The sequence below is a fragment of the Aquarana catesbeiana genome, linkage group LG03 (genome assembly GCF_042186555.1).
Source record: "Aquarana catesbeiana isolate 2022-GZ linkage group LG03, ASM4218655v1, whole genome shotgun sequence".
Lineage (NCBI taxonomy): Eukaryota > Metazoa > Chordata > Amphibia > Anura > Ranidae > Aquarana > Aquarana catesbeiana.
This window is the reverse complement of record NC_133326.1, coordinates 715,007,302-715,026,640: the sequence shown is the minus strand read 5'-3', so window position 1 is coordinate 715,026,640 and position 19,339 is coordinate 715,007,302.

Here is a 19,339-nt window from a genome sequence, read left to right as displayed (position 1 = left end):
CTGATAGGTTCAAAAGTCAGTTTTTGAAGTATGAGAACCAGATTTAGATCCCACTTGGGGAGCCACATGACAGACACCTTGTACAAAAATCTACATGAAAGAGTGGAAGGCTAGTGGCTTGTGGAACAAGATTGCAATGCCGAGATCTACTGATTGATGGTATTGAAGGTCAGGATTTATGCCGCTGGGAAATTTTTGTGATGAAAGTTTGCTTACCATGTGTGATAATAAATCTTGTGGAAAGTGGACTTCCTCTAATTCAGTATAGCAGAAATCACCGATTCAAAGAGGCCTCTGTTCCTCAAGATCTGAACTTCAACCACCGTATGGTTAAAGCCAGTGACCGCGAAGCAGGGAGGTAAACTGAGCCTTGGAACAGAATCTGGCCGATCTAGAAAAGCCCAAGGATCAATTGTCAGGAGTCTATACCACATTTTCCTGGGCCATTCCAGAGCTAAGAAGGTCACAGAAATGGCCTCCATTTTGATCCTGCAGATTTCCAGGGAATCTAGGTGTAGGGCAGGCTGTACTGACTCCCCGTCTGCTGTACATGGGGACAAGCATATCCAGATTACTGTTTAACCTGGAGGCCAGGAGTAGGTCCACATCCAGCGTCCCCTACCTGTGACACCCCTGGGTGTAGGGACCATTCACATGTGGTGACCATTCCTGTGCTGAGTTCCCAGGTCTGTACACCTGCTGTGCCCATTATTAGGGGTTCCCACCATCCCTGTACTGAGCTCCTGGCTCTGTACACCTGCTGTGTCCATTATGTTCCTACCATTGCTACCATCTCTGAGCTGAGTTACCAGGTCTGTGGGGTTACCACCATCCCTATGCTGAATGTCTGTGTCTGCACACATGCTGTGTCCATTATGAGGGGTTCCCACCATCCCTGTGCTGAGTTACGTTGTCTTTACATCTGCTGTGCCTATTATGAGGGGTTCCCACCATCCCTGTGCTGAGTTCCCAGGTCTGTACACCTGCTGTGCCCATTATGAGGGGTTCCCACCATCCCTGTGCTGAGTTCCCGGGTCTGTACACCTGCTGTGTCCATCATGAGAGGTTCCCACCATCCCTGTGCTGAGTTCCCGGGTCTGTACACCTGCTGTGCCCATTATGAGGGGTTCCCACCATCCCTGTGCTGAGTTACGTGGTCTTTACATCTGCTGTGCCTATTATGAGGGGTTCCCACCATCCCTGTGTTGAGTTCCCGGGTCTGTACACCTGCTGTGCCCATTATGAGAGGTTCCCACCATCCCTGTACTGAGCTTCTGGGTCTGTACACCTGCTGTGCCCATTATGAGGGGTTCCCACCATCCCTGTGCTGAGTTCCCAGGTCTGTACACCTGCTGTGCCCATTATGAGGGGTTCCCACCATCCCTGTGCTGAGTTCCGGGGTCTGTACACCTGCTGTGTCCATCATGAGAGGTTCCCACCATCCCTGTGCTGAGTTCCCGGGTCTGTACACCTGCTGTGCCCATTATGAGGGGTTCCCACCATCCCTGTGCTGAGTTACGTGGTCTTTACATCTGCTGTGCCTATTATGAGGGGTTCCCACCATCCCTGTGTTGAGTTCCCGGGTCTGTACACCTGCTGTGCCCATTATGAGAGGTTCCCACCATCCCTGTACTGAGCTTCTGGGTCTGTACACCTGCTGTGCCCATTATGAGGGGTTCCCACTATCCCTGTACTGAGTTCCTGGGTCTGTACACCTGCTGTGCCCATTATGAGGGGTTCCCACCATCCCTGTACTGAGTTCCCGGGTCTGTACACCTGCTGTGCCCATTATGAGGGGTTCCCACCATCCCTGTACTGAGTTCCCGGGTCTGTACACCTGCTGTGCCCATTATGAGGGGTTCCCACTATCCCTGTGCTGAGCTTAGTGGTCTGTACATTTGCTGTGCCCATTATGAGGGGTTCCCACCATCCCTGTGCTGAGTTCCAGGGTCTGTACACCTGCTGTACCCATTATGAGGGGTTTCCACCATCCCTGGGCAACAGAGTCGGGAATAGTGTCTGGGAGACCTCACTGTCAGAGTATTGAAGACACAGACGAAGTTTCATGTGCTGAATAAAACATAATAAAAGACTCAGCTACAGTACAATACTCAGCTCACTGTGCTCTGTCGCCCCCTGCTGGTACAGCAGACTATTGCACTTACTTTTCTGCTGGTATAGATACTGTGTAACAAAATGTTTCGTACTCTCTGCTTATGGTGATCATATAACATGTATAATAACAATGTATCTATACATAGTCTCAGACCGAGCAGACTCTATATGGTGGTCTTATATATATATATTATTGTATCTATACATGGACTCAATAGATCATAATAACTCCATCTAAGTACTGTATTTGTAATGTAAGTCTCCCTCATCCAGTGATTGACAGAGGAATTCTTAAACCATTAGGTTATAGTGCCACCTACAGGAGGAATGGACAATGCCAACTAGAAAGGCCCCAGCCTCCACCATAACCCCTTCTCTACCCAGTCTCAGTTTTGCCCCATTGCTGGTGTTATTGGGAGGAACTGTGCCCCATTGTTGGTGTCATTGGGAGGAACTGTGCCCCATTGTTGGTGTCATTGGGAGGAACTGTGCCCCATTGTTGGTGTCATTGGGAGGAACTGTGCCCCATTGTTGGTGTCATTGGGAGGAACTGTGCCCCATTGTTGGTGTCATTGGGAGGAACTGTGCCCCATTGTTGGTGTCATTGGGAGGAACTGTGCCCCATTGTTGGTGTCATTGGGAGGAACTGTGCCCCATTGTTGGTGTCATTGGGAGGAACTGTGCCCCATTGTTGGTGTCATTGGGAGAAACTGTGCCCCATTGTTGATGTCATTGGGAGGAACTGTGCCCCATTGCTAGTGTTACTGGGAGGAACTGTGCCCCATTGCTAGTGTTACTGGGAGGAACTGTGCCCCATTGCTGGTGTCATTGGGAGGAAATAGTGCTCCATCATAGGTGTAGGAGAAACTGAGCCCCATCATTAGTGTCATTGGGAAGAACTGAGCCCCATAGTAGGTGTCAGTGGGAGGAACTGAGCCCCATTGTTAGTGTCATTGGGAAGAACTGAGCCCCATCATTAATGTCATTGGAAGGAACCGTGTCCCATAGGTGTCAGTGGATGAAATAGTGCCCCATCATTGGTGTCATTAGGAATAACTGAGAAAAGATATACCTGTGCTCAAATCCCAATAGTTTGTACATGTATTTGAACTATCAGGTGCTAAAGGGGTGTGACCACATATTAACACTACAAATTCTGGATGGACCCTCTGCACACTGCCAGTGGCGTGGCGTGGGTTGTCAGGGCTCGGGGCAAGGCAAGTAATTTGCGCCCCCTAACCTGAGGACTTTTTGCACTCCCTGAGTCCCTTCCCTTCCTACAATAGTACTGACCAACCTGACCACTAATCTACCTACTATACTGACCACTACACACTAACCTACCTGATTCCTAAACTGACCTACCTGACCACTAATCTACCTGATTCCTATAATGACCATTACACACTAACCTACCTGATTCCTATACTGACCACTACACTATACTACTACACTATACAATACATTGACCTATCTCATTCCTATACTGACCCTTACACTAACCTACCTGATTCCTACATCGACCATTACACTACACACTGACCACTACACTATACAATCCACTACACAATCCACTATACACAGACCACTACCCTACCTGATTCCTATACTGACCACTACACTACCCACTACACAATACACTATCCACTACACACCACACACTGACCTACCTGATTCCTATACTAACCATTACACTATACTACTACACAATACACTACACTACACACCACACTGACCACACCAAACTAACCTACCCGATTCCTATACTGACCACGACACTACACACCACACTGACCACAACACACCAACCACTACACACCACTAACCACTACACACTGACCACTACACACTACTAACCACTGCACTACACACTGACCACCACACTACACACCACTACACTACGCACTGACCACACTACACACTGACCACACACTGATCACCACATTACACACTGACCACTACACTACACACCACTACACTACGCACTGACCACACACCGCACTGACCACTACACTACACACTGACCACACTACACACCACTACACTCTGACCACTACACACTGACCACACTACACTACACACCACACTACACTATACACTGACCACACACCGCACTGACCACCACACTACACACTGACCACCACACTACACACTGACCACCACACTACACACTGACCTGTACACTACACACTGACCACCACACTACACACTGACCACACCACACTACACACTGACCACACTACACTACACACTGACCACTACGCTACACACTGACCACTACGCTACACACTGACCACTACACTACACACCACACTAACCTACTTGATTGCTTTACTGACCACTACACAATACACTACCCACAGACCACTACTACTCAATACACTACATACTGACCGCTACACAATACTCTACCCACAGACCAATACACTACACACAATACACTAACTTTCTGGCAGCTCCCTCTCCCCAGACCATATCTACTCCCTCCGGGCAGAGTGAGTCTCTTACCTTTTTTTTTCTTCCAACTGCTCTGCATCTGCACCACCGACTGTCACAGTACCAGACTGCCTGCCCCGGCAGGGATATGATGATCGGTGACCCGGGCCAGAGAGGAGGAGGAGGAGGAGCAGGAAGAGAGAAGGAGAAGACGGCGGCCACAGACTACCTGCCGCGAGGGGGACATGACTGGTGACCCGGGCCAGAGAGGAGGAGCAGGAGAAGACGGCGGCCACATTGAAGGCCAGCCATGCTCCCCCGCAATTGAGGACAGGCCAGCCGCACATGACCCATTTTGCCCAATCACAGGGCGCCAGGGGCTGGCCTGAGAATTAACATGGCAGCCGGAGCGCGGGGTCACAGAAAATAGAATTTAGATGTATGGAGCATCCCCCCCGAAGACAGATGGGAAGGCAGCGATCAGAGGCCTCCTTACTTTAGGAGGCAGATGGTAGGACTGCTGCTCCCCGCTCTGAGGCTGTTGCTTCTCCTCCCGGCAGAACAGGAAGTGGGTCCTGAGACCCAATTGGCCGGGAGTCCTAAGACTCCCGGCCAATCTGGTCTCAGAACCTGCATCCTTATTGGCCAGGATGAGAATCAGGAGGACAATAGCGAGTATTAATTTGCTATTGTCACACAACTGGGTGGGCTCAGTGCTCTGCATTCTGAGACATTTTTATTTTTTTTCAAACGACATTTTACATTTTTTTATTGCATTTTAGTGTAAATATGAGATCTGAGGTCTTTTTGACCCCAGATCTAATTTTTTAAGAGGTCCTGTCATGCTTTTTTTTCTATTACAAGGGATGTTTAAATTCCTTGTAATAAGAATAAAAGTGACACATTTTTTTTTTAAAGAACAGTGTAAAATTAAAAAATAAAATGGTAAAATAGGAAAAAGAAAACATTTTTTTTTTAAACGTGCCCCGTCCCGACAAGCTCGCGTGCAGAAGCGAACGCATACGTGAGCAGCACCCGCATATGAAAACGGTGTTCAAACCACACATGCGATCGGTAGAGCGAGAACAATAATTCTAGCCCTAGACCTCCTCTGTAACTCAAAACTGGTAACCTGTAGAATTTTTTTAAACGTCGCCTATGGAGATTTTTAATCGCATGCCGACCAGCCGCCGCAGTTGTACTGGGGCAACATGGCTTGGCTGCGCAAATCACCGTCATGTTACGTCAGTAACATAGACGGCCACTAGGGGGCGTGTGCGCGACGCCGGGGGCGCGCACGCGCGCCCCCTGCCCACTCACGGAGCCGATGTGAGTGCCTAGCGGTTGCGATCACCGCCGGGCTCCCGCGATCGCTCGGGGCACAGGGAGTACCGGGATCTGTATGTGTAAACACACAGTTTCCGGTTCTCTGAGGGGAGAACAGACAGATCGTCTGTCATACAGAGCATGAACAGCGATCTGTCATCTCCCCTGCACAGTCCCCTCCCCGTTCAGTTAGAACACGTACTAGGACACACTTAACCCCTTCACTGCCCCCTAGGGGTTAACCCCTTCACTGCCAGTGACATTTTTACAGTAATCAATGCAATTTTATAGCACTGATCGTTGTAAAAATGACAATGGTCCCAAAAAATGTGTCAAAATTGGCTGACGTGTCCGCCATAATGTTTCAGTCCCGATAAAAATCGCTGATCGCCGCCATTACTACCCTGTTTCCCCGAAAATAAGACCTAGCGTGATTGTCGGTGATGGCTGCAATATAAGCCCTACCACCCAAATAAGCCCTACCCTGTATCCCTGAAAATAAGCCCTACCCTGAAAATAACTTTAACTAGGGCTTATTTGGGGGGTAGGGCTTATATTGCAGTCATCACCGACAATAACGCTAGGTCTTATTTTCGGGGAAACAGGGTAGTAAAAAAAAAAAAAAAAGCCATAAAACTATCCCCTATTTTGTAGATGCTATAACTTTTGCGCAAACCAATCAATACACGCTTATTGCGATTTTTTTTTTTACCAAAAATATGTAGAAGAATACATATCGGCCTAAACTGAGGGGAAAAAAAATGTTCTTTTATATATTTTTGGGGGTATATTTATTATAGCAAAAAGTAAAAAATATTGCGTTTTTTTTTTCAAAATTGTCGCTTTTTTTTTGTTTATAGCGCAAAAAATAAAAACCGCAGAGGCGATCAAATACCACCAAAAGAAAGCTCTATTTGTGGGGGAAAAAAAAGGATGTCAATTTTGTTTGGGAGCCACTTCGCACGATCGCGCAATTGTCAGTTAAAGTGACACAGTGCCGAATCACAAAAAGTGCTCTGGTCAGGAAAATCTTCCGGGGCTGAAGTGGTTAAGGGTAAAAGTTTGTCGCCATTCCACGAGCGGGGGGCACAATTTTGAAGCGTGACATGTTGGGTATCAATTTACTCAGTGTAACATTATCTTTTACAATATAAAAAAGAAAATTGGGCTAACTTTACTGTTGTCTTATTTGTTTAATTTAAAAAAAAGTAAATTTTTTCCAAAAAAAGTACGCTTGTAAGACCGCTGCGCAAATACGGTGCAACAGAAAGTATTGCAACGACCGCCATTTTATTCTCTAGGGTGTTAGGAAAAAAAAAAATATATATATATGTATATGTTTGGGGGATCTAAGTAATTTTCTATCAAAAAAACTAAGCTGAGACGGCCGCTTCCCGCCCCCCCACCACAGCTCAGCACTCCAGTGAGCAGGGAGGAGCAGAGAGCTGCAAGAACTGAGCCATTGGCGATGTTTGATCGCTCAGTTTGCAGTACAGAGGCGCCAGATGCAGCATCCACCTAGGCAAGTATGAAACTTGGGGAAAAAAAATAGGATTTTTATAACAGCTTACCTGTAAAATCCTTTTCTTGGAGTACATCACAAGACACAGAGCACCATAGTAATCACCATGTGGGTATATAGGCACCTTCAGGTGATGGACACTGGTATACCCAATCCAGGAAGTTCACTCCCTATATAACCCCTCCTCCTACCAGGAGTACCTCAGTTTTTGTAGCAAAGCAATATACCTAAACCCCAGAAAGAGGGGAGGGACCTCTGTGTCCCGTGATGTACTCCAAGAGAAGGATTTTACAGGTAAGCTGTTATATAAATCCTATTTTCTTTATCGTACATCACGGGACAGAGAGCACCAAAGTAATCACTACGTGGGACGTCCCATAGCAATGCTATTTGAGGGGAGGGAGACACAACCCGTAGGGCACCCTCCAGACTTGAGGACCTATACTGCTGCCTGCAGCACACTGCTCCCAAAGGCGATATCCTCATGCCTTTTTACATCCACCTGATAAAACTTGGATAATGTATGTACTGATGACCAAGTTGCGGCCTTACAGATCTGAGCCATGGAGGCCTGGTGACGCACTGCCCAAGAAGCACTAACCGATCTGGTAGAGTGCGCTTTGACTTGAAAAGGAGGAATCTTACCCTTTAAATCATAAGCCTGAATTATTACTTACCGAATCCATTTAGGGACAGTGGATTTCGACGTTGCCTGTCCTTTCTTAGGACCTTCTGGCAGTATAAATAAAACATCAGTCTTCCGGAACTTGACCACTCTCACCACATCAAGACAATGTAGTGACTTCTCTTCCCTGGAACATGGTTTTGGAAAAAAAGATGGCAGGACAATATCTTGGCTCAGGTGAGACCACTTTTGGCAGAAAACCTGGATGAGGGCGCAACAGCACTCTGTCCTCGTGAATAATCAAGTATCAATTTACAAGAAAGAGCAGCCAATTCCGAAACCCTCCTTGCTGAGGATATAGCAACCAAGAACACTAACTTCCTTGTCAGAAGGACTAAGGGAATCGGTTCAAATGGCTGTTTTTGTAACACTGACAAAACTAAGTTCAAGTCCCAAGGGTTCAAAGGTGATCTAACTGGCGGATTAAGCCGCATCACCCCTTGCATAAAACCCCGGACTAAAGAGTGTGAAGCAAGCGGTCTTTGAAATAAGGTCGATAAAGCTGAGACTTGGCCCTTAATAGTACTCAAGGCCAACTTCATCTCTACCCCTAATTGTAGAAAGGCAAGAATTCTGCCTATGATATATTTCCGAGGGTGCCAACCCTTGGATTCACACCAGGAAACATATGCCCTCCAGACTATAATATATAGTTCTGGAAGCTGGCTTCCTTGCATTAATCAAGGTAGAGATAACTGACACTGAAAGCCCACGTTTCTTCAGAATGTGGGTTTTAATAGCCAAGCCGTTAAATTTAGAGTTCATAAAGTAGGATGCAATATCGGCCCCTGTGAGAGTAGGTCTGGCCGTAGTGCAAGGTACCATGGATCCTCCAGCGCCATCTTTACAATTTCTGCATACCAAGACCTTCTGGGCCATGATGGGGCTACCAGAATTACTGGCTTTCTTTCCAGCTTGATCCTGCAAAGAAGTTGTGGCTGCAACTGAATAGGGGGAAATAAATCAGTGAGAACTGATTCCACAGGGTCACCAACGCATTTGTTCCGTATGCGAGTGGATCCCTCATCCTGGACACAAAGTTGACCACCTTCGTGTTGAACCTGGACGCCAGAAGATCTATGTCCGGAGTACCCCATTTCTGGCAAACAGCCCGAAAAATGTCGGGGTGAAGAGACCTGTCACAGACATAGCCAGAACAGAGGCTGTTGGAGAAGATCATTCCCCTGGGAGCAACTGCTGGCGGCTCAAGAAGTCCGCCTGCCAATTCTCGATTCCCGGAATGAAAACTGCTGATAGGCACGGAACATTCCTCTCTGCCCAAGTTAGAATATGGTTCACCTCCCTCTGTGCTGCGAGACTCCTGGTGCCTCCTTGGTGATTGATGTAAGCCACAGCTGTGGCCTTGTCGGATTGGATCCTGACACACCGCCCGAATCTCTAGGATGTTGATGGGCAAGGTCCTTTCTGTCCTTGACCACTGTTGTCCTTGCACAGTTGTCTTTTCTAGCACTGCTCCCCATCCTAAAAGGCTGGCATCTGTCGTTACCACCTTCCAGATAACTGGTCTGAAGGATTTTCCTTTCAGCATATTCTGGGTTAGCAACCATCAACTCAACTAAGGCTTTAGGACACCCTTGGGGACAGCTGCATTGGCAAGTTCAAAACTTGAATCGTTTTGTTCCAAGCAGACAGGATACTGTTTTGCAACAGTCTCGAATGGAACTGGGCATATGAAACCACTTTGAATGAAGCCACCATCTTTCCTAACAACCTCATGCAAAGGCTGAGGCAAGAACACCTTTTTCTGAGCTGTGTCTATGATCAGACCCAAGTACTCCAGCCTTTTTAGCGGTTTTAAGGAAGACTTCTCTAGGTTGAGAATCCAACCTAGACTTTCCAGGTAACTGGTTGCAATGTGCACGCTTTGCTCCAAACGAGCCACCGACTGATCTATTAGCAAAAGATCGTCTAGGTACGCCAAGACTGTTATGCCCTGTGCCCTTAACCTGGCTAGAGGTGGGGCCAGAACTTTTGTAAACACCGGGGTGCTGTCGCTAGCCCGAAGGGCAAGGCTACAAACTGAAAATGCTGCTGTTCTACCTCGAACCGCAGAAACTTTTGGTGAGTGGGAAATATAAGAACATGCAGATATGCATCCCTGATGTCGATAGACGCCAGAAGTTCTCCTCCTTGTGGGAAAGAAACCACTGACCTGATCGACTCCATGCGAAAGGAGGGGATCTTCAGGAACTGATTTAGATTCTTTAGATCTAGAATGGGTCTGGCATCTCCATTTGGTTTTGGTACAATAAAGAGGTTTGAATAAAACCCCAAACCTTGCTCTTCTGTGAGGATTTGTATGATCACCCCCTGAGCCAGTAATCGGCCTAGTGCCCGAAACAGATAGCCTTTTCCCTGGATCTTAGGGAATGTTTGACCTCAGAAAACGAGACGGTGGATAGTCCTGAAATTCTAGTTTGTACCCTAGAGACACCGTGGAGATGACCCATCTGTCCTGAATTTCCTCTTGCCAGACTTCTGAGTATTGCAGAAGTCCCCCCCCCCCACTCTGGCGAGGGGGGGGCGCCCCTTCATAATGAGGCTTTGGAATTCTGTTTTTTAAGGTTTCTGCCCCCCGGGACTTCTTTTGTGCCTGACCCTGAGGCTTTCCTCTAGAGTCTGATGGCGGATGCCCCTGGCGCAGTAGAAAGAGTCCGCTTAAATGAAGGGCGTTTATTCCTTCCCTTGACAAAAATTGATTTTTAAAACAGCTTACCTGTAAAATCCTTTTCTTGGAGTACATCACGGGACACAGAGCACCATAGTAATGACTATCTGGGTTTATATGCTACCTTTAGGTGATTGGACACTGACAACCAATAGTAAGAAGGTTCCTCCCATATAACCCCTCCCATACAGGAAGTACCTTTAGTTTTTTAGCAAGCAGTGAAGATTCCAGAAAAAGAGGGGAGGGACCTCTGTGTCCCGTGATGTACTCCAAGAAAAGGATTTTACAGGTAACCTGTTTTAAAAATCCATTTTTCTTTATGGTACATCACGGGACACATAACACCATAGTAATGACTATCTGGGATGTCCTAAAGCAATGCCTTTGAGGGGAGGGAACATTCCTAAATCCCGCTTTTTTAGGCTCCAAATTATAAAGCTGCTTGCAGCACGCTCTGGCCAAAAACAGTCTCCCTTTGAGATCTAACATCCAGTCGGTAAAACCTGGTGAATGTATGAACCGAAGACCAAGCGTCCGTTTTGCAAACCTGAGCCACAGACACTTGTTGGCGCACTGCTCATGACGTACTAACTCCTCTGGTAGAGTGAGCCTTGAGATATCGAGGTGGAACCTTGTGTTTCAACTCATAGGCCTGGATAATGACCTGACAAATCCACCTAGAGATTGTAGAACTAGTTGCTGCCTGTCCTCTTTTAGGACCCTCAGGCAGAACAAAAAGTGAGTCAGACTTCCGAAAAGGGGCTGACATATTCAGGTAAACCTTGACAGCTCTCACCACATCCAGTGAATGGAGCAATCTTTCCTCCTTAGACTTAGGGTTAGGAAAGAAGGAAGGTAAAACGATATCCTGATTCAAGTGAAAACTGGAAACCACCTAGGGTAAAAAATCCGGACAGGGCCGCATTACCACCTTGTCCTGATGAACAAACAGAAAGGGTTTCTCACAAGAAAGGGCGGCCAACTCAGAGACCCTTCTTGCTGAGGTTATAGCCACCAAAAAGACCAATTTCCTAGTTAATAGAATCAAAGGAATACGCCTAATAGGCTCAAAGGGTTGACTCTGTAGAGCTGAAAGCACTAAGTTCAAGTCCTACGGGCATAAGGGCGGTTTAATTGGCGGCCTTAAATGTAGTACTCCCTTGACAAAGGTTCGTACTAAAGAATGAGATGCGATTGGCCTCTGGAAAAAAAACGATAAGGGTGAAATTTGTCCCTTAATGGTTCCTAAGGATAAGTTTAAGTCAATTCTTGCTTGCAGAAAGGCAAGGACCCTCCCAATTGTATACTTGCGAGGGTGCCATCTTCTCTTCTCACACCATGAGATGTACAACTTCCAGACTCTATGCTAAATTTTCCTAGACACTGGCTTTCTAGCATTTATCAAAGTAGCCTGAACAGAACCTCTGATACCACGGTCTCTTAGTACTCTGGTCTCAATAGCCATGCCATCAAATTCAGCGACCGTAAAGAAGGATGGCATATGGGACCTTGGGACAGCAGGTCTGGGCAAAATGGAAGACACAATGGGTCCCCCACTGCCCTCCTCACAATCTGTGAGTACCAAGACCTCCTTGGCCACCGTGGGGCCACCAGAATTACTGTTTTCTGCTCCACTTGTATCCTGCATAACAGGTGCGGCAGCATCTGGATCGGAGGAAAAGCGTAAATTAGAGAGTACCGATCCCAGGGAACCATCAATGCACCCATCCCCACGGCAAGTGGATCCCTGGTCCTGGACACAAAGCTGTCTACCTTGGCATTGAACCTGGATGCCAGGAGATCCACCTCTGGCATCCCCCAACGCTGGCATATTTGAAGGAAAACTTTGGGGTGAAGGGATCATTCCCCCCGGTAACAATTGCTGACGACTTAGGTAGTCTGCCTGCCAATTGTCCGTCCCCGGAATATAGACTGCCGACAGAAATGGCACCTGTGTCTCTGCCCAAGTCAATATGTGATTTATTTCTCTTTGGGCTGCCCAGCTCCGGGTACCCCCTTGGTGGTTGATGTATGCCACCACCATGGAATTGTCGGACTGGACTCTGACCGGAGACCCCCGCAGCCTGGCCGTCCAGAATATGAGGGCCAAGCGAGCTGCCTGAATCTCCAGCAGATTGATAGGCAAGGTTTTCTCTACCTGGGACCATTTTCCCTGTACGGAGGCCTCTTCCAATACTGCTCCCCAGCCGAGACGACTGGCGTCTGAAGTTACCACCTTCCAAGTTACCGGTGGAAAGGGCTTCCCGTTTTTTAAATTGCTGGTCTTTGACCACCGAGAGAGGTCCTGTTTTACCCTTGGGGATAGAGACATTGGATGATCCAAGGCTAGGACAGACTTGTTCCAAGCCTCTAGGATAGTTCTCTGGAACAACCTGAAGTGAAACTGCGCATAAGGAACTGCACTGAAAGATGACATCATCTTTCCCAGCAGTCTCATGCACAAAGGAATTGAGGGTCTTTCTACCCTTTTGACCTTCCTGACCAGCTCCACTATTGAGCTGACCTTCGAGGGGGGTAAAAACCCCCTTTCCTGGGTCGTATCCAGGATCAGGCCTAGATATGTCAAGATTTGAACTGGATGAAGAGCCGATTTGTCCATATTCAGAATCCATCCTAGGCATCTCAGAAAATGAACAGTAGTTCATTTCAGTAGAAACGTTCTCTATCAGGGTGGAATAGGACCAGTCCTTCAACAGAAGGTCGTCTAGATATCCTATCACCGATATCTTCTGGGACCTTAGAGAAGCCAATACCGGAGCCAACACTTTCGTGAAGACTCGAGGGGCCATAGCCAGACCGAATGGAAGTGCTACAAACTGGAAATGACACCCCTCTACTGCGAAGCGTAGAAACTTTTGATGTTGGCCGAAAATCGGCACATGCAGGTACGCATCCTTGATGTCTATGGATGCTAAAAAATTCCCTTTTTTTAAGGATGCAATTACTGAATGAACCAATTCCATCCGGAAGGTTCAGACCTTTAGAAAGGAATTGAGGGACTTGAGGTCCAGAATGGGCCTTACCTCCCCATTTGGCTTCGGCACTGTGAATAGGTTCGAATAAAACCCCTTGAACCTTTCTTTGTGTGGAACCCCAATAATCACCCCTTGCCTTCTTAGCTGTTTTAAGGCTAGGAATAGGCTTTTCTTCTTCTCTGGGTCCGATGGGCCTCTTAATATCAGAAACCGATTTGGGGGATAATCCTGGAATTCTATTTTGTAACCTTGTGTTATAGTGGAAATAGCCCATTTGTCCTGCACCAACCTTGCCCAAGCATCTGCGAACCGCCGCAGTCTGCCCCCACCTGTAAAAGTGGGGGCGCCCCTTCACAAGGAGGACTTGGCATTTGCCTTGTTTGGCTTCTGAGTCCAAGGTCTTTTTTGACCTTGAGGTTTCGTTGAGGCCGTCGATACTTCTTGGGAGAAGAAGCACCTGGCCCAGGAGCGTTTGGAATTTTAAAGGAAGGCTGCTTATTCCTTCTTTTCACAGGAAGCAAGGAGCTCTTTCCGCCTGAGATTTTTTGGATATACTTATCCAGATCTTCTCCAAACAAACGTTCCCCATGAAAGGGAAAAGCCGTGAGCAGCCTTTTGCATGGCGTCTCGGCTGACCAGTTCTTTAGCCACAAGACTCTGCGCATATGTATTGAGAGTAGCGCAAAGCGAGACATCTGCTGGATTGAGTCCTTTAATACATCTACTGCAAACATAAAGCGCGAGGAAATTCTGACAATTCGTCAGAATATTCCTCCTGAACAGGCAGGTTCCTGACCAATCTTTTAAAACGTTTTTTCAGGGATTGACAGATCCCAATAGCCGCAACAGCCGGTTGTACTGCTGACCCGGCCACCGCAAAGGAGGCCTTTAGTAAGGATTCCAGCTTTTTATCCGCTGGATCTTTAAACCCTTGGGCATTATCCACTGGACAGGTTAAGCTTTTGTTTACTGAAGAAATAGCAGCATCCACTAAAGGCGTATCCCACCTTTTTTTGAATTTTTCCTCCATCGGGTACAAAAAAGAAAACCTCTTTGGAGGTAAGTATATTCTGTCCGGGTGGTCCCAATCAGCGTAAATCAGCTGCTCCAATAATGGATGCACAGGAAACGCCCGGGAACCTTGCTGAGGCTGCAAGGATCCCAATGTAGAACAGGAAAGTTCTGGCCCTTGTACAGGGGGCAACTTGAATCCTGTTCTCACCATTTCAGTTAAAGATTGGATAAACAATTTTTGGGATTGCGAAGCCGACAATGGTTCTTCAGAACCTGAGTCTCCTGCTGAGGACTCTTCAGCCTCTGCATCCTTATCCCCTACGGCCACCTCCTCAAAATCCTCTGCCCATTCTGGATCCAAATCACAAGGACCCAATTGGCTAAGGTAGTCCTGGTGCTCAAGTAACTCAGCACTGGGACCAGGCTCAGGAGAGGGAGATCTATGTCGTTTCTTCCCTCCCTGTGTTACTGAGGCAATCATACCCGCTATTTTGCCTTCAAGGCCAGTGAGGGCTGACGTTAAGTCATCCTTAGTAACATAAGCCGAAGCAGGGACATTGGTGGTGACCACAACGCCTGACAAATGCAATGGCTCAGCCAGGCCTAATGCCGCAGGTCTTTCAGGGGAGACAGGTGCTGCAGTAGCCTGAGGTTGATCTCCTGTTTTTGAAGGAGACACTTTAACCCCCTGGACTAGCCCTGTTTCCTACACCTCGTTTTCTGGAAGACATCGCTTACAAGATTTTGAGGAAAACTCACTGTGCTATATGGCTGTGTTTACAAAGCCAATACTATAGCCCCCTTACAGAGTTTGCAAATGCCCGACTCACGTGCCCAGCTCTGTGTCCCACTGCAACCGGCTTCTGGCTCACCTGAGCCAAAAAGAACAGCACTGACACACGCAGGCGCCTGACTTCCCTATATGTGCATGCGCCGCCACGTGACGTACGCACGCCCGGGACTTACTGCGCATGCGCACGCCGGTGGGGAACACGCGGCCGCCATCCCGCACGCTAGAGCGCGCACAGGAGGGAGCAGGTTGCTACCCGCTTGCACGTGCCCGCGACCAATCCGCGCGGTCCCCGGCGGGAACCTGCCTGAGTGCAACCGCTCTCTGGAACCATCACAGTGGGCACAAAAAGACACCACAATCTGGCATAACATTACTTTCAGAAATAATGTAATAAAATGGGGCCCCCAAAGGAAGCACTCACTAATCCTCGCAGCAAGGCCTGAGATAGACCCAATCTTCCCCCATCACCGCGGGTAACGCTACCGAGGACCTTCAGGGACCGGGTCCCCTTTTGTTTAGGGTCCACACCCCTGGACCCGTAAAGCACCCTTTAGGTTTCCTTGGGCAAATAAAAGACCAGGAATACTATATCAAAAGGGTCCAGCTCCATAAGGAAACATTACAGGCAAGACCCTGTTCTTGAACCAGGGCTCAGGTACCATCCACTTTAGCATGATATGCCATCCGAATGGATCCGATTTATAACATCCTCACTGGGACATTATTCTGAAGAAAGAGCTTTCACAGCCGTGACCATCACCTTCAAGACACTGACAAAAAACTAAAGGTACTTCCTGTATGGGAGAGGTTATATGGGAGGAACCTTCTTACTATTGGTTGCCAGTGTCCAATCACCTAAAGGTAGCATATAAACCCAGATAGTCGATACTATGGTGCTCTGTGTCCCGTGATGTACGATAAAGAAAGAGTACTTTTCCCACTAGAAATCATTTGGATGTATTTGTCCAAATCATCCCCAAATAGCCGGTCCCCATGAAAAGGAAAACCAGTCAGGAGCCTTTTACATGGTGCTTCGGCTGACCAATTTTTTAACCACAGGATTCTACGCATGTGTACTAGCACAAGCGCAAGGCGGGACGCCTGGTGAATAGAATCTTTAATGGTGTCTTTGGCAAAACATAATACTTTAGGGACCGACAGATGCCTAGTGCAGCGACTGCAGGCCGAGTAACCGCACCTGCCAAAGAAAAAGAGGATTTTAACAGGAATTCCAACCTTTTATCTGTTGGATCCCTAAGCATTTGTGCATTGTCTACTGGACAAGTTGGACTTTTATTCACACTGGAAATCGCAGCGTCAACTGCTGGTACATTTCATTTTTTTGGTGAATTTCTCCTCCATGGGATAGAGTTCTGTATATCTCTTTGGAGGGAGAAAATGCTTATCCGGGTAATCCCATTCAGTATAAATAAGCTGCTCTAGTAATGCATGGACAGGAAATGCATGCAAAGGCTGTGAAGGTTTTAAGGAACCCAAAGAGGAACTTTCAGCTGACTCTGCTAGGGGTAGCTTGAAAGTGGAATGAACCATTTTCGTAAGGGACTGTACAAGCAATTTCTCTGATTACGAGGCTGAAAAGGGTTCATCCACCGTTGTTTCCTCTGCAGAGGAGTAATCATTTTGTTTTTCATCCGGATCGCCTGAGGGTAATACCTCATCTTCTATCCACTGTCCCCTTGGTAAAGGGTCTAAGGTGGGGGAGGGGGATCTAACATGCTTCCTATCCTTTTGAATGGAGGATGCGATTAAAACCGCTAACCTTCCCTCTAGGCCCTGCAGAGTGGAGGAAAAGGCATCTTCGGTCACGTATGCAGGGGCTGAGATGTGAGAAGCAGCTGCACCAATTGGTTCCAATGACACCCTGGCTTGCCACATCTGGAATTTCAGGAGAGGAGGACAGTGTGGAGGCATGACTGGAGTTCCCAGCGCCTGAGGAATTTTTGGTACCTTCTTTGTGGTGTCTTTTTTGGGAGCCATAGTGCTTAGCAGGCACTAAGTAAATGCACTATTTGCTGAGCAATAGTCTAGCAAAAAACAATGGCGCTAATAAAGTTCAGCTTGGTGCTGAGTAAAATGTATTTCCTGTACTGGAAATGCCTGTTTGCATTTGCCTTACATGCTCCCAGCGCTCCTGTGTGCCAGACTCCAGCTCCTAGCTGTTTGAAGCGTCTGTTTTATCTCGGTCTCTCTGCGTCCCCAGCGCTGTGTGCTCGTGGATGCTACGTCCCGCATACACCACACCCCCTCCACTCAGTAACCCGCCCCCCTAGTTTAAAGCTAGCCCTAGTCCGCCCGCGTGGACGGCATTCTGATCTACCAGTGCAGACCCAGCGAGATGGGAGGGCTGGGGAGGCGGGAAGTTTAAAACTTATGGGCTTCTGTGGGGAAATAAAATGCCAACATAGGGAAGCCGCTGCCGCACCCCCCATAGGGGAAGCACAAGCTACTGTTGTACCTCCCAGCCCCCTAGTTCTCCCAGGGGGGAAAAGAACATACTGTTGAAAAAAAAAAAAAAAACTTTGTTCTAGATGAGGAAACCCCCGACTGCTGAGACCACACACACATGCTGTTTAGCTGAGACACTGAGCTGACCGAGAAGCAACGTACCAGGGTATGTGCATTTACTTTCTCTAGTGGAGACTTTAAAGGCATGACAACATTTTACTCATGGAAGAAAAAACAAAAAAAAAAAAAACATAGGTGGACTTTTTACAGTTCCTAGGCTTCTTCCCTTACCTTATCCTCGCTGCAGGATACTGCTGTAACAGACAGATCCAAACTTCACCCATCATGGCGGGCTGCGTTAGCAAACCTTCAGGGACCAGGTCCCTTATTAATCTGGGTTTCACTCCCTTGGACCTGTATTAGCACCCCGCCAGGAAAAACTTTAGGTAATGTGAGCATGACTAAAAAGCCCTGGGTCCAGCCCTGCAAGGAGAAGTGTTACAGGCAAAACCTCGTTCATATACGAGGCCCAGGTAACATCCACCTTGGCCATAGTGGCACTTTGGAAGGATCTGGTCTGTGAAATCTGTTTAAATCCAGCAAGGATCCCTCCAGCAGAGCTCTTCAGAGCACATCTTCACTCGTGACCAACACCTTAGACCAGGGTTATGCAATTAGCGGACCTCCAGCTGTTGCAGAACTACAAATCCCATGAGGCATAACAAGACTGACAGCCACAAGCATGTGACACCCAGAGGCATGGTGGGACTGGCAAAAAAAAAAAAAAAAAAAATTAAAAGTACTCCCGTAGGAGGAGAGGTTATATATGAAGTGAACTGCCTGTATTAGGTATACCAGTGTCCATATACCCACATAGCGATTACTATGGTGCTCTGTGTCCCATGATGTACGATATAAAAAAAAAAAAATATCCTTTACTTCTCTTTTAATGACCAGGGCATTTTTTTTTCAGCACCGATTTACTTAAAAAGACAATTGCACAGTCATGCAACACTAACCAAAGATTGGTGGCATTTGATAATCACTGGGGTTTTTTTTTTTTTTTTAATATTACCTAAAACGAAAAAAACCCAAAGAATTAAAAACACATTTCTACTTGGTTATAAAACATCGCAAAAAAAAAAAAAAAATTTCTTAATCGATTTAGGCCAAAACGTATTCTACTTTTTTTTTTACACCAAAAATTTAATTGTTCATGTGAAAGTTAAGTCTACAAACGAATAAATTTGTGTATATGTAAAATCACATTATAATATAGATATATACACACACTATG